General features: G+C 42.7%; 1 protein-coding gene across 3 annotated transcripts in view; it reads left to right on the top strand.

The window, feature by feature from the left end:
* FTO (FTO alpha-ketoglutarate dependent dioxygenase) overlaps positions 1 to 14,462 on the top strand; it is a 391,465-nt gene that overhangs the window by 36,423 nt on the left and 340,580 nt on the right.

Raw genomic sequence — 14,462 nt, 5'->3', positions numbered from 1 at the left:
AAAAAAATCAGTATGGTTTTATTCCTTTTGCCTGAACTAAGAAAATATCAAGGATAATTTACATAACATAAAATTCACTATTTTTTCTTGGCCACGTCCACAGCATGTGGAAGTTCTCAGGCCAAGGAGTGAACCTGACCCACAGCAGTGGCAATGCCGAGTCCTTAACTGCTGGGCCACCAGGAAAGTCCATAAAGTTACCATTTAAAGGTATATGAGATGATGACTTATTTTTGCCTTTTTCTTAGTGCTTCTCATAGTTATATTGTCTTGAAAAATATTTGCATATAGTTAAAAATACCTCTTTTTGTATTTAAAAATAAAAAGAGGGAGAAATAAAAGTTTGATCTCCAGGGAGCCATCCTCGATGTACAGAAGAAACAAGAATAGAAGGACCAGAAAGCAAGCAGAAGTCACCCGCTCTGAATAATTTAAGATAATTATGTTGACTTTCTTCCATACTTTAGATGAAGCCTTTTCAAAATTAGAGAGAGATGCCTGCTTTGCGTCCTGCCATGACTTTTTAGCAGCGTCATCTCTAACCCCAGGAACGTCTGGTAAATGTTAACAAGAAACATCAGGACCTGGAGTTCCTGTCGTGGCTCAGCAGAAACAACCTGGCCAGCATCCTTGAGGACACAGGTTCGATCCTGGCCTCGCTCAGTGGGTTAAGGATCCGGCGTTGCTGTGAGCTGTGGTGTAGGCTGCAGATGCGGCTCGCATCTCACATTGCTGTGGCTGTGGCGTAGGCCGGCAGCTGTAGCTCCAGTTTGACCCCTCGCCTGGGAACCTCCATATGCTTCAAGTGCGGCCCTAAAAAGCTAAAAACAAACACACAAAGAACGCCCCCCTCCTCAAAACACCAGAACTTGTATTTTCCCCACTGTATTGTTTTTCTTCAGGAATGGTGACAGTTAGAATGGCTTTATGACATGTTGCCTACAAAGCTCAATGTTACATGTGTAACTACCTGGGTAGGTCTAGAGTGTATTTTTTTTTAAGAGCTGGGCATAGTGACTGGGTGGCACCAGCTACATCTGTTTTATAGTCCTGAAGAATTTTACATATAGTTTGACCAAAAGTGCAAAGCCGAATTGTATCATAAATTATATTTCCTTGCCATATTTTTGCTAAGTGAATTGAATATTTTCTGAATTTAAGAAACTTCTAAAGTGCACATAAGATTGAAGAAGAGCTTTATATTTCCAGGTTTTTCCTTGTGTTTCTTCTCAGTGTGGCAGCGTTTTTTGTTTTGTGGGCACATGTGCACATTTCATGGTAGTTGCCCGCAGTCCCTCTCAGTTCTCCGTCTCATCATTAGGGCCACTGAAAATGTTGTCTCTAAAATGTTGGCTTAGCTGATAGTTTTTATTGCTGATCTGGTGGGACCAGGGGTCGATGACTTTTTCAGGGCATCTCAAAATCCCAGTGTCTCACGAGAAACTTTTTCCCCCTTCCCCTACGCACCTCAAATGAACAAAATGTCCCTGTGTATTTTAACTAGCTAACACATGATCTTATATTCAGACAGTGCCACACAGTTTCAAGACGAAAGTCAAAGTCTTCTTTCATCTTACATCCCACGCAGCCGGAAGCCCTGTGACTCCTTTAGGCTGTAATGGGTTAGTCAGCTATGGCCTATGGGCCAGATCTGGCCCACCACCTGTTTTTGTATAGCCCCCTGAGTGAAGATTGGTCTTTATATTTTTACATGGTTGAAAAACACATCAAAAGAAGACGATTTGGTTACATGTGAAATAATGTGAAATTTGAAACTGAGTTTGCCTACAAAAAGCCTTCTTGGAACACAGCCATGCCCAGTCATTTCATACTGTACATGCCTGCTCTCAGGTGACGGCCGAGTTGAGTGTGGTGACAAATCCAAGGCCTCCCAGGCCTGAAGTATTTACTCTCTGGCCCTTTATAGGAAAACATTTGCTGATTCTGGTCTATAACCTTCAGGTCTTTTGTCCTGTGTGTGCAACATATGGAGGTTCCCAGGCTAAGAGTCGAATTGGAGCTGCAGCTGCCAGCCTACACCACAGCCACAGCCATGCAGGATCTGAGCTGCATCTGTGACCTACACCACAGCTCATGGCAGCGCCGGATCTGTCACCCACTGAGCGAGGCCAGGGATTGAACCCGCATCCTCAAGGATACTAGTCGGCTTCGTTACCACTGAGCCACAACGGGAACTCCAGTGTGTGTGCAGTGTTTAAAACAGTGCAATCATTCTGTGTGCCGTTGTGGTCTGCTCTTCCGACAGAGTATCGTGTTGACCAGTAACTTCTGCTGAGGTTTTTTTTTTGTTTGTTTGTTTATTTATTCCACTGAAATAAAATCCGAGAACCACTGCTTTTTTCTTTTCGCGTTGTGTTCTATAAACCCATTAGATGCTACCAGGGAACAGCAATAATAATAGTTCTTACTGTATCACTGAGAATTGATTTTGACTATTTACTGAAATAAAGATTTCCTTTTCTCTCCTGAATTACGAGCTTGGTGGTGTGGAGCAGCCCTTGAAGGTCATGAGCATCCAGCATCTGTTTAGCCTCCTGTTCTGCCTTTCTCGGCCTATCATCTCATTGAAAGCTGGTGCCTCGACTGTCATTGCTGTGTGACAAATGACTGCAGAGCCTAACGGCTTGAAATGACAAATACGTCTTCTCTTACAGTTATATTCCCGTGGGTCAGGAATCCACACACAGCTTAGCAGGGTGCCTCCAGCTCAGGGTCTCTCCTAAGGCAACACTCGAGATGTTGGCTGGAGCTGCAGTTACTTTCAGACTTACTAGGGGTGGAGGGGATCTGTCTCCAAGCTCACTGTCATGGCCTTGGCAGGCCACAGAGCTTCCCTGGCTGTTGGCTGGAGGAGATGTCAGTTCCTTGCCACATGGGCTTCTCCATAGGGCAGCGTTTAACATGGCAGCTAGCTTCCCCCCGAGTGTCTCTGAGACAGACAGACATAAATGACAGGCTTTTGGTAACCTCATCTTGGAAGTTAAACCCCATCACTTTGGTAGTGTTCTCTTTGTTTGAAGTGAGTCACTAGGCCCAGGCAACACTCAGAGGGAAGAACTGTGTGAGAGTATGAGCACCAGGGGGCAGGGACTATTAGGACCCTTCTTAGCGGATGCTCACATCATTCTGCATTTCATTAAAGGTCATGGATAGACCCTCAGGCATTGGTTCAGGCTGAAAGGGGAGGGGAGAAAGGCTTTTTTAATTAGGAAAAAAAAAATAAGTGGATTGGGGGTTTGGGATTGGTATATGCACACTATTGTATACGGAATGGATGGTCACCAGGGACCTGCCGTATAGCACAGGGACGTCTACTCAATATTCTCCGATAATCCGTGGGAAAAGAATCAAAAAGAATGGTTATACGCACATGTGTAACTCAATCACGTTGTACAGCAGAAATTAACACAATGGTGTAAAAACTATACGTCAGTAAACTTTTAGGATTAAAAAATATTAAAATCAATAGTAGACTGGGAATCCGGAGTTAATAGATGCAAACTATTGCCTTTGGAATGGATAAGCAATGAGATCCTGCTGTGTAGCAATGGGAACTGTATCTAGTCACGCATGATGGAGCAGGATGGAGGATAATGTGAGAAAAAGAATGTATGTATGTGTGTGTGACTGGGTCACTTGGCTCTACAGTAGAAAATTGACAGAACACTGTAAACCAACTATAATGGAAAAAATAAAAATCATTAAAAAAATCAATAGTAGACTTGCACTTCAGTTTTATCAACTAAGGGGGTACCACATGGCTACCTCAGCTACAAGGAAGTCCAGAAAAGCAAGCTTTTTGGGTGGACCCATTGTTGCCCCAGTCAAAATCGGGATTTTGTTAATGAGAAAAATTGTCAGAATAGGTACGAGGTGGGCAAAAGATGATACCTACTCTACATGCTTTCTAAGGTGGTCGTAAGAGTTCAGTGAGGTAACCCAGCAGCACTTGTCTGGTTCATAACATGCACTCAGACACTTGCTGTGATTATTATTCCTCCTTGTAAACTGCAAAATATAGTTTTGGAAGTTACCTTGCTGATACAGTGGGATCCTTGTGCATGGCTACGAAAAGAAGTAGCATAGAATGAAGAAAAAGAACATTTACTGAGTACCTAGTATGTGCCAGGTATTTTATTAATGCATATGATCTGATTTAATCCACAGAATAAATCTGTGAAAGAGATATTATTTGCCTCATTTTACAGATGAGGTAACTAAGGCCCTGTGGTATTAAGTAGATTATTTAAGGAGCACATCCCCCTGGTGTGCCTGGAATGGGTTATCGGTTGTGGAGATAATGGTCCCTTAGCTTTGGGAGTGGGTAGGTGGGGACTTTCAGCTCTGGCCCTGGCAGCCTCTTCTGGTTACTCCAGTGTGCCTTGCAAATAGAATTTTCTACATGCTTCATGATGTGGAAGAGGTTAGAAAGTATTGTTCAATCAACATGTACATGGCAGGGCTGGGATTTGAACCCAGGCGTGTATCACTTCAGAAACCTGCCTCCTTTCTTTGCCTGCGTCCCTCCCAATCTACAGAAGCAGTGGATTTTAGTTAGGCTGAAATAGGAGTTAAAGTGCAGCTTTGTTTAGTACATAGATTATTATATTTCTTTCAGAGTTAATGTATCTCTTGCCATCTCACATAGGAAAAAGAGGCTTTCTTGGGCTCTAAAATTCAACATTATTTTCTGTTTTCTGTTGTCTGAATGGAAGCTGACTTGGCCACTAGGTGTCTCTTCTGGTTCTGTTTCTTCTGTTGTCACACTCTTTAAGAAGGATCCTGAAATGGATATAAGGAAGATTAGACAACACGAAGATTCAGAAATGCATGGGACCTGCACTCTGTTGGTCCCAGATGCCTTTTTACTTTTCAGCCCTTCCTCTCTATTTCTGCTCCTTCTTGCTCTCAGGCTGATGGTTAGGTGATAGATTAATTCTTGGAAAGCTGAGATGAGCCTCTTTCATTTATAAAAGTACTAAAGTGGGGAGAGGGGAACTTCTCTGCTCATCTGGGTATGTCAGCTAATAAAATAATTGTAACGTGTTTGCAGAGAATTTTGAGGAAATGTTAGTATCAGGGGACTACTTGTATTACTAGGCAAATAATAATTGTAGTATTAATATTAATTTCCCTATTCTTTAATAAAACTGGCTGTAACTTACATGTATTATCTGTCCTCCCTCCATGGTTGTGCTTTCCCCCTGATTTTGCAGATGAGACCATTGACGCTTAGAGAGATTGGTTAATTTACTCCAACTTTAATAGGGCTTGGTTATGGTTGGTTTGGTTTTTTTTGTTTGTTTGTTTGTTTGTTTTTGGCCTTCCATCTGTAAGTTGTTACTTCATTATAGCAGTGGGGAGAGTTTGACTTAGCACTAGAATTTAAAATTCCTATAAAATAATTCATCCACAAGCACTTCTGGAAGCATGGTTCGGTTGTGAGCGCAGAAAGCCATTTTCTGCAGTTGTCTTGAGAAGGTGAGCATCGTGCTCTGAATGTGGGCTCCCTTCAGGTAGGCTACAGGCTCTTTGCAGAATTACCCATCGAGTGCACTCAGGGATCACTTCCTTGCAATTGCCTACAAAGGCAGCACCCATTATCATAGAAACAGCTGGGTGTTTGACAGCTCAGGTTCAGACCTGGAGCTTCATAGGCTGGACCATTCTTCCTATTCAATTAGGGGCATGCTGAAAAGATGGGAGTGCAGCTAGGCCTAGGGTTTTCTTTGAGACTCCTGGGTAATTAGGATTTCTTTTACCTGAGTTTAGATTCTGTACTAATTTCCAGATTTCTGCAATTGTCTTTAAAAAAGAAAAATCAGCTCATGCTAAGGTTTCCTTGAGTCTCAAATAATTTAATTGCGTGTAGGCTGCAGTTGACTCCCGAGTTGTGCTGGTGATTTCTGCAGACCACAGGAAAATGTATAACAAATGTGAGATGAGAGAGCCTTGTCAGGCAGGGAGCACTTTCTCCGGGAAGTTGGAGCTGGGAGTGGGAGCGGTCCCCGGCACTAACAGATGCTCCCCCAAGATCTGCCTCCAACACTGTCAGCCCTCTCTCTTTGTTCCCCTTCCCGACTCACTTCCTGCCAGGGATTTGTGACATCTTTCCAAGCAGATCAAATGAGCCCCTGACACCTGATTGCTGAGTGCTTCTTGTTTACAGTTGCTTTCCAAGGACACCTAGACAAGATGGCAAGCTTAACGCGCAGTAATTAAATTTGCATCCGCTCTGTGACAGGACTCAAAGGAGTTTGTTCCCCCTCCGCATCTGAATCTCATTGTAGAGCTCCTCCTGTCTTTGACCATACAACATCTAAAAAGGCAGGATGTGGACAGGTAAACAAACATTGGTTCAGTCTACCGCCTGTCATTATAATGATGAATATTAAATAAGATCGCAGAGATCCCTTTCTTACTCAACTTTCTACTCCTCACCTACTTGTTTAGCCAGATTGATAACCGGTCTCCAGTATAAGAACTGTAGCTTGGAGGTGGTTTTTTTTTTTGTTTTTTTTTCCTTCTTTTTAAATGTTTTTAAAGGAAAACAAACACTGCTGAGCAATCTGGATTGGTTTAACACTCTTTGGATTGTACGTTTCTCACAAATGCTAATGAATAATTCAGCAAGGCCAAACACAATCTGCTGGTGGCATCTCGTGTTATTCACACTTGCTAATGAATAATTCCTTTTGGCTTTTATAGAGCAGCTCTAAGGAGTGACTTCTGAGACTCAGATGGGTTATTATTGGGCTATTTGTCAGTGTCCTTGGGGCATTGTGAGCCAAAGTCCAACTTGACTACCCACTCCACAGACCTTCTCTGATTCTTCTGGGAAACGTGCAGCTCTTTCTGTCCCAGCCTTTCTGCTCCCACATGTGGCTGTGAAAGAGGCAGTGCTGTCACAGGATTCAACTCTACTCTTACGGATTCAATCCCTTCAGCGTTTCATTCAAATGAAGTGTTTATTGAGCATCTTACTCAGTATAAAGTACTGGGTGTGGCATTGTGTGTATACCAAGGAAAGGTTGATTTTATGTATGGTGACTTCAGAGAGGACAGAGGGTATATAGGAGAGGGATGGAGGCCCAGAGGAGGATGCTCAGCCTCTTTTTGTCCAAATGATCAGTTACTATTTTCTCATCCTATTCTCAGAGGTGGATTTCAGTGCATATTTGCTCTTGATGGTGTCGTATGAAGGTTTTATTGCTTTGGATACGTCTAAAATTTGGTTAGTCTTGGAACCGCCCTACAACATGACCCCAGAAACAACAGACAAATGGCCTTTGTTCATTTCTGCTTACAACCTGGCTTTACTAGCCTAGAGATTTTGAAGGTGGCAAATGGGGATTTATTTATGCCTGAGTAGTCTGTATACTGTACCTCAGCAGTCCTACTGCATAATGGGTAACTGGGATCAGTGAGGCACACCCAGCCTTGGTGAGGTGGTTTCTGGCATCCTGTATCTGCTTCAGCTTTTTCCATTCAACTCCTAGTTTTTACTCTTCTAAGTTGCGCTAGAAGATCACAGCTCCTGGCTGCCTTGCAGTTTGGAGGTATTATATAATTAGTTTTGACCAATGAAATGGCAATCGAAGTAATGGGTGTCATTTCCTTGTCAAGACATCTAATAACAGGTGTGCTACTTGCATGCCTTCCCTTGTGCTGTCATGGTGACCTTGGGGGCTATGTGTTCCAGGTGGTGTGATCTCCATTAGGCTGAGTCCCAGAATGACTCTGTGGAGTCGAGCCCTCATTGGCCCACATTGAACAGGGAACTTGAGCAAGAAAGACCTTTTTGTATTAAGTCCCTGAGATTTGGGAGTTTATTCACAGTGTAGCCTAGACCATTCTCACTAACACCGAGGGATTAGTACAGGAAGAGGTGTGTGTGTGTATGTATGTGTTATATAGGGTCTGGTATTCAACAAGATTTCAGCTAGCTCTGCAAAGTGTAGTTTCTCTTTTCGTTTTTTGGCTTTTTAGGGCCATACCTGTGACATATGGAAGTTCCCAGGCTACGGGTTGAATTGGAGCTACAGTTGCTGGCCACACTACAGCCACAGCAATGTCAGATCCAAACTGCCTCTGGGACCCTCACCGTAGCTTGTGACAACGCCAGATCCTTTAACCCACTGAGCATGGCCAGGGATCGAACCCACATCCTGATGGATACTGGTTGGCTCTTTTCTGCTGAGACACAATGGGAACTCCTGCAAAATGTAATTTCAGTTGGGAATTGAAAGATTGATCTAATTTAGGATTTGGAAAAGATTTTATTTTGTCAATTACCAAGGCAACTGTGGGAGAAAAAAAAATATTGGTATAAACAGAGTCATGGAAATAAAAGAATAAGTAGTAAGAAGAGCCAGAGTTCAGTTGAAGCTACTATAACTCACCTTAAATTTTATTTTATTTTATTTTTGGCTTTGTCCTTTTAGGGCCTCACTTGCAGCACATGGTGGTTCCCAGGCTAGGGGTCAAATCAGAACCGTAGCCGCCGGCCTATGCCACAGCCACAGCAACACCAGATCAGAGCCGAGCCTGCGACCTATACCACAGCTCATGGCAACGCCAGATCCTTAGCCCTCTGAGCGAGGCCAGGGGTTAAAGCCACAACCTCATGGTTCCTAGTCGGATTCCTTTCTGCTGCACCAGGACGGAAACTCCACATTAATGAATTTTAAATTGTATCCAGCACGTTTGATTGGTAAGATAGTAAACCAGCGCATTTTCTCTTTGCTTATAGTTTATACCAGGGACTGACTCTGGAGCTTAGAATGGTTTTTACATTTTTAAAAGATCGTAAAGGGAAAAAAAAGAAAAATAAGAATATTCAAAAGAGGTCATATGTGTCCCACCAAGCCTAAAATATTTATTGACTGGCCCTTTAAGGAAAGAGTTTGGGCTCCCTTGGTTTGTGCCCTTAAAATCTCTGCATGCTGTTATGCAGAAGTGTCACACTCATTAAAATGTGAGTTCCTGGAGAATGAGAACTCAAGGGCTTTATTAATCTCTATGTCTTTCTGCCTAGCAGGGTGTGTGGAACATAGTACAATCTCAGAACAAGTTTTCTTTATTGAATTGTATGCAGAACCACAGGCATTAAGCATTTCAGAGGATGAGAACTGAGAAGAAACCACAGAAGGCCATAGATCTGAAGGAATAGAACTTTACCTCCTCTGATCACTTGGCTGGTGACACTTCTGGGTTTGTTTAAACCTAATATGTATGGACATTTATTTAATTTTCATATTCACTTTCAAATAAATGCCATCTTATTTAAAATGTCATTTAAGGAGTTCCCTTCGTGGGTCAGTGGTTAATAAACCCGACTAGGATCCATGAGGATGCAAGTCGGTCCCTGGCCTCGCTCAGTGGGTTAAGGATCCGGTGTTGCCATGAGCTGTGGTGTAGGTCACAGATACGGCTTGGATCCCGAGTTGCTGTGGCTGTGGTGTAGGCCGGCAGCTGTAGCTCCGATTCAACCCCTAGCCTGGGAAGTTCCATATGCTGCGAGTGTGGTCCTAAAAAAAACCAAAAAAAAAAAAAAAAAAGAAAGTCATTTTACAGATACTGACTTGTAGTCTGGCATCCAAGTATTGTTAGAATCTTCTTGTTAATCTATTAGGTGTCAATGCTTTGTTTTCTCTTCTTCCCTGTGCAATACTCACATTTAAAAAAATTTCTTTTCATGCGAGCTTTTATCAGTTCACTCACTCCTTCACTCATTTACTCACTCATGGATACATACCCACGAGAGATAAAAACATATGTCCACTCAAAAGCTTATACACCAGTGGTCATAGTAGCATTATTCGTAATAGCCCCAAAATAGAAACAACCCCAAATGACCCTCAGCTGATGAATGGATAAACAAAATGTTGTGTGGCCGTATGGGATGCAGTATCATTCTGCAACACGAAGGAATGAAGCACTGGTATATCCTGCAACATCAGTGAACCTTGAAAGCATTATGCTAAGTAAAAGCAAAACACAAAAAATGACATATTGAGGGACTCCATTTATATGAAATGTCTACAATGGGCAAAACTATAAAGAACAGAAAGCGGATTAGTGATTGCCTAGGGCTAGGATGGGAGTTGGGCATGACTGCTAAAGGATATGGGGTTTCTTCTTGGTATGGTGACAAATTTCTAAATTTAGATTGTGATAAAGTTGCAAAACTCTGTGCATGTACTAAAGCCCATTGAATTGTACATTATAAATGGGTGAATTTTATGTTATGTGAATTATATCTCAATAAAGATATTAATAAAAATTATTATGCAGCTGATTGCTCATTTTCTAGTAATGCTGCTGATTCTACAACAGTCAGGGTTTGCATCTCTTATATTTTACTGCCTTGACTTAAAGTCTCCTGGAAGCTAGATTGGTTTATATTCTGATCCCCTTTGACCCAGCTATTCCACTTACATGAATTTATTCCACTTTATTTATTGGCACATGTGTCCAAAGACACATGCACAAGAATATTCAATGTGGCAATAATTGTAGTGGTAAAGCATAAGGATCAATCTAAATGCCCATCCATAGGGCACACGTTAAAAATATTAAGGAAGATGCAGCCAATGAGCACCTCTGGTACCATTAAGAGACAGTTATGGGCCAATATGAAACAGTCTTCAAGATATTTAAATTAAAAAAGTGCATGGAGTTCCTGTCGTGGCGCAGTGGTTAACGAATCCGACTAGGAACCATGAGGTTGTGGGTTCGGTCCCTGCCCTTGCTCAGTGGGTTAACGATCCAGTCCGGCGTTGCCGTGAGCTGTGGTGTAGGTTGCAGACGCGGCTCGGATCCCGCGTTGCTGTGGCTCTGGCGTAGGCTGGTGGCTACAGCTCCGATTTGACCCCTAGCCTGGGAACCTCCATATGCCGCGGGAGCAGCCCAAGAAATAGCAAAAAAAGACAAAAAAACAAAAAAAAAAGACACACACACAAAAAAAGCATATTACTCTGTGTAATATGCTTACATGAAGCTAGAATATCTCTGGAAAGATTCAACAGAGGAGGGCAAGTTTGACTGTCTCAGTAATAGGAGCGAGACAGCCTTTGGCAGGGTTAGACTTTTTTATACTTCCCCCCATAGCATCATTCATAATGCCAAAAAGTGGAAAAGACGCAAATGTCCATCAGCTGATGAACAGATCAACAAACTGTGGTATATCCGTGTTGGCATGTCCTGGGTCAAAGGGGATTTGAATATAGATTGGTTTTGATTCTAAGAATTGTTACTCAAGAGGGTAGTGTTGAAATATTATCATAAAGAGTTCCCGTCCTGGCTTAGCAGTTAATGAACCCAGCTAGTATCCATGAGGACGTGGGTTCAATCCCTGGCTTCGCTCAGTGGGTTAAGGATCCAGTGTTGTCGTGAGCTGCGGTGAAGGTCACAGACATGGCTTGGATCCCGTGTTGCTGTGACTATCGTGTAGGCTAGCAACTACAGCTCCGATTCGACCGCTGGCCTGGGAACCTCCATATGCCGCAGGTTCAGCCCTAAAAAGACCAAAAAAAAAAAAAAAAGAGAATAAATATTATCATAAAATTTTGTAAAAAGTTGATTTCTCTGCTGCAGCTCAGCAACCAGTCTCATGTTTGTTTGTGTACGTCCCTTTTCAGTCCATGTGGAATAATTTGTTTTAAGACTCATCCCCCCCACTCCCCTGCCGACCCCACCTCCCAGCCACTAATGATGGAGCAATTATGTGGTTCCAGAGTAATTTTAACACCATCTTCTAACGCAGCTGTGGGGTAGCTGTGTATCTGCAGGGCAGGAATGTGGCTTGCAAGGGACAATATCAGATTGCCCACAGTTATTTTAATGTCTCCTCTGAAATGATAAATGAAGTTTACAGTTATAATAAAAGTAAACCCAGTTCCCCTAAGGTATAAAGAGTTTGCAAGGAAAATTCTCGTAGTCAGATAGGATGTTTTCTTTAAGCATCCTTCATTGAGGGCTTTAAACAAACAGACAAACCCGCAATAGGTTTTCAATGTAGGCATTTATTTGATGAAGCCAGTAAAGGATAAATAAAGTGTGAAAATGTTAAAAGGTTTATAGCTGCTCCTCTAGGAATTTAGCACCTTTTGGTTGTTGGTATAATTGAAAAAGTTCTTCCAAGTTTCGCATCTGTGTGCATGCTTTATAGCGCTAAATTCATGTCATTTACAAAGTATTTGCTGGGATTTTTTTCCTGGTCCTAGGAGATCCTGTAATTTGGCTGTAACTCCTGCTTTTTATTACTTGGTGCCACTTGGATTCATGTCTTTCCTAATTACTGTAGCTCCTCCAGCGGACCCCTCTTAGCACGTGCTTGGTAAGACTGCCGTCTTCAGAGTTGAGGGTGTCTGTTCACCATAGTATTGCCAGAGTGCCCACGACTATAATTTAGACGTCTCTTTGAAAGAGAGCTCATTGGAGTCAATCTCACCATTTCCTTAGCTGGCAAGTGGGTCGTAGCAGAAGCTGCTCTCCTCCCTACATCAGAAGCTTTCTACTGTCACATAAGGCTAGCGTTTGCATACTGGCTTTTCCACTGTGGGAGCTCTGGCTGCTGTGCGTTCATTTAAAAGATAGTCCACTTTCTTTGTTGCTGCTGCTTGCTACCTACTGACCTACAGCTAGAGGCTCCTCCTGCTGCAGTTGATCTAATTGCAGGACAGGGCACCTTCCTTTATGCCATCAATGTCTTTACTTTTTATATGATTTTTGTATTGTTAGTGAATTGGGTTTGGAAGTGTCCATGACTCAAAGAAACCCTGCTGTGAATCCTCTTATCATCCCTCTTTTGGGTAGGTCCTCTTGATGAATTTTATGTTTAGAAAGATAATTATTAAGTGATATCACTTAGTGTGGGTTTATACAAACCCATCCATGGTACTGTTGAATCTCTGAAGAACTGCATGGCTTTTTTTGAGTCAAACGTCCCCATAGTACAGCTGAAGCCCAGTAAAACTCAGAGATTGTTGGCTTCTTAGAGATGACGAAACTGCTTGATTCCAGAGCTGCATCTCTAGAATTCCAGATCCTGAGCTTTTTCTACTAGCTAAACTGGCTTACAAGTTCAAAGAAACCCTAAGGGGGGGAACTCTGGAAATTCATGGTGAATTAGGACAATCAGCACTTCATTTAAATACCTCGGCAATGCAATACTTTGGGGGAAACATGATGCTTAAGTACTTAAAATGTTATTTACTTTCATTATAAACAAAGGGAGTGACAAATCTTCTTGTAAAATATTTCTAATAGTCTTTATTCTTCGGGGTACTTCTACAACTTAACGATGATAGTCTGACAATATTGCTGGTGGTGGTTCTTTTGATATTATTCTTAGGTAAGACTGAAGAGGAACTTGGGCTGGAACATTGTGCAGCCATTACCTCAGATGGCTCTAGGCAAGTCAGAGGCCATATCTTTCCTAGGGTAAAAGGGCTGGCCCGTTACTACTGCTAGTTGGTGTGTACAACATGTGTTAGAAGAAGTAATTATTTTTAGCCGACTGACTATGACCAAGATTAATAGCTCTTGAAAGGACTATAATGAAAGGCTGCCCCAACTGGCTTCTACATTATTCTTTATTTATCCTGCTCTCATCCCTGTCACCTTTGGGCATCAGCCAAATGTCATTTGTGTGAAATTTGCCCCTTGGATGTGAAAGGCCTCTCATTCTTGACGATGGGAGGTGATTGTGCTGCGAGGCTGAGGAATTGGGACAGTTGATATGACCCAGGAGAGAAACTTCCAGGTCTGTGGGGGTCACAGGAACAAGGACACTCACTCCTGGGGGAGAAAAGGACCTGAGATTATTCAGCTCTCTGATCCAGATCATTGAGGTGTACTCAAGAGATTATAGGGAGTAGTTCCAGGGCTTCGTTGTCAAGTCCATGTATTTCTGTGGCTCTTCTGTTGGGAGCATTTGCAAGTTCCTTACTCTGAAGATTTTTTTTTTTGGCCTGACATTGTCAACTATTTCTAGTTTTATAAAACTAGGAAATCTCTTTGTAGTCATGACTGCACTTTAACTCCCAAAGCCCTTCTTTTCAGGGCCATTAGCCACCCAGAATAGACAGAACAGACTTTCCCAGCCCCCTCTGCAGTTAGGTGTGACTGGGTGACTAAGAGGCTGTCACCTGTGGTAGTTTCTGGGATGTTTCCTTAAGAGAAAGCTGGTGTGTGCCCTTTGCCCTTTTCCTCTCAGGGCTTTTATCCTGCTGCCTGGAGTGGAAATGCTGCATTTGGATCTTGAGAGTGAGGGCCAGTCCTTAGGGGGAGCAAGAGAGGTGAGCTGGAAGGGGCTTGAGTCTCTGAGGACAGCCCTCGAACCCCCCTACCAGCCTGGTGAAGCCACTGCCATTTTGGATTTTCTGTCCCTTGCAGCCTAACCTAATCCTAGATAATACAGTTTCTACACAGTGCGG

Source organism: Sus scrofa, chromosome 6 (assembly GCF_054392235.1).
Source record: "Sus scrofa isolate SSC_HxYL_T2T_F1_AM1 chromosome 6, Sscrofa_HxYL_maternal_Yorkshire_Landrace_v2.0, whole genome shotgun sequence".
Classification (NCBI taxonomy): domain Eukaryota; kingdom Metazoa; phylum Chordata; class Mammalia; order Artiodactyla; family Suidae; genus Sus; species Sus scrofa.
The sequence above is the reverse complement of the archived record's forward strand: the minus strand, read 5'-3'. Positions and strand labels throughout refer to the sequence as shown.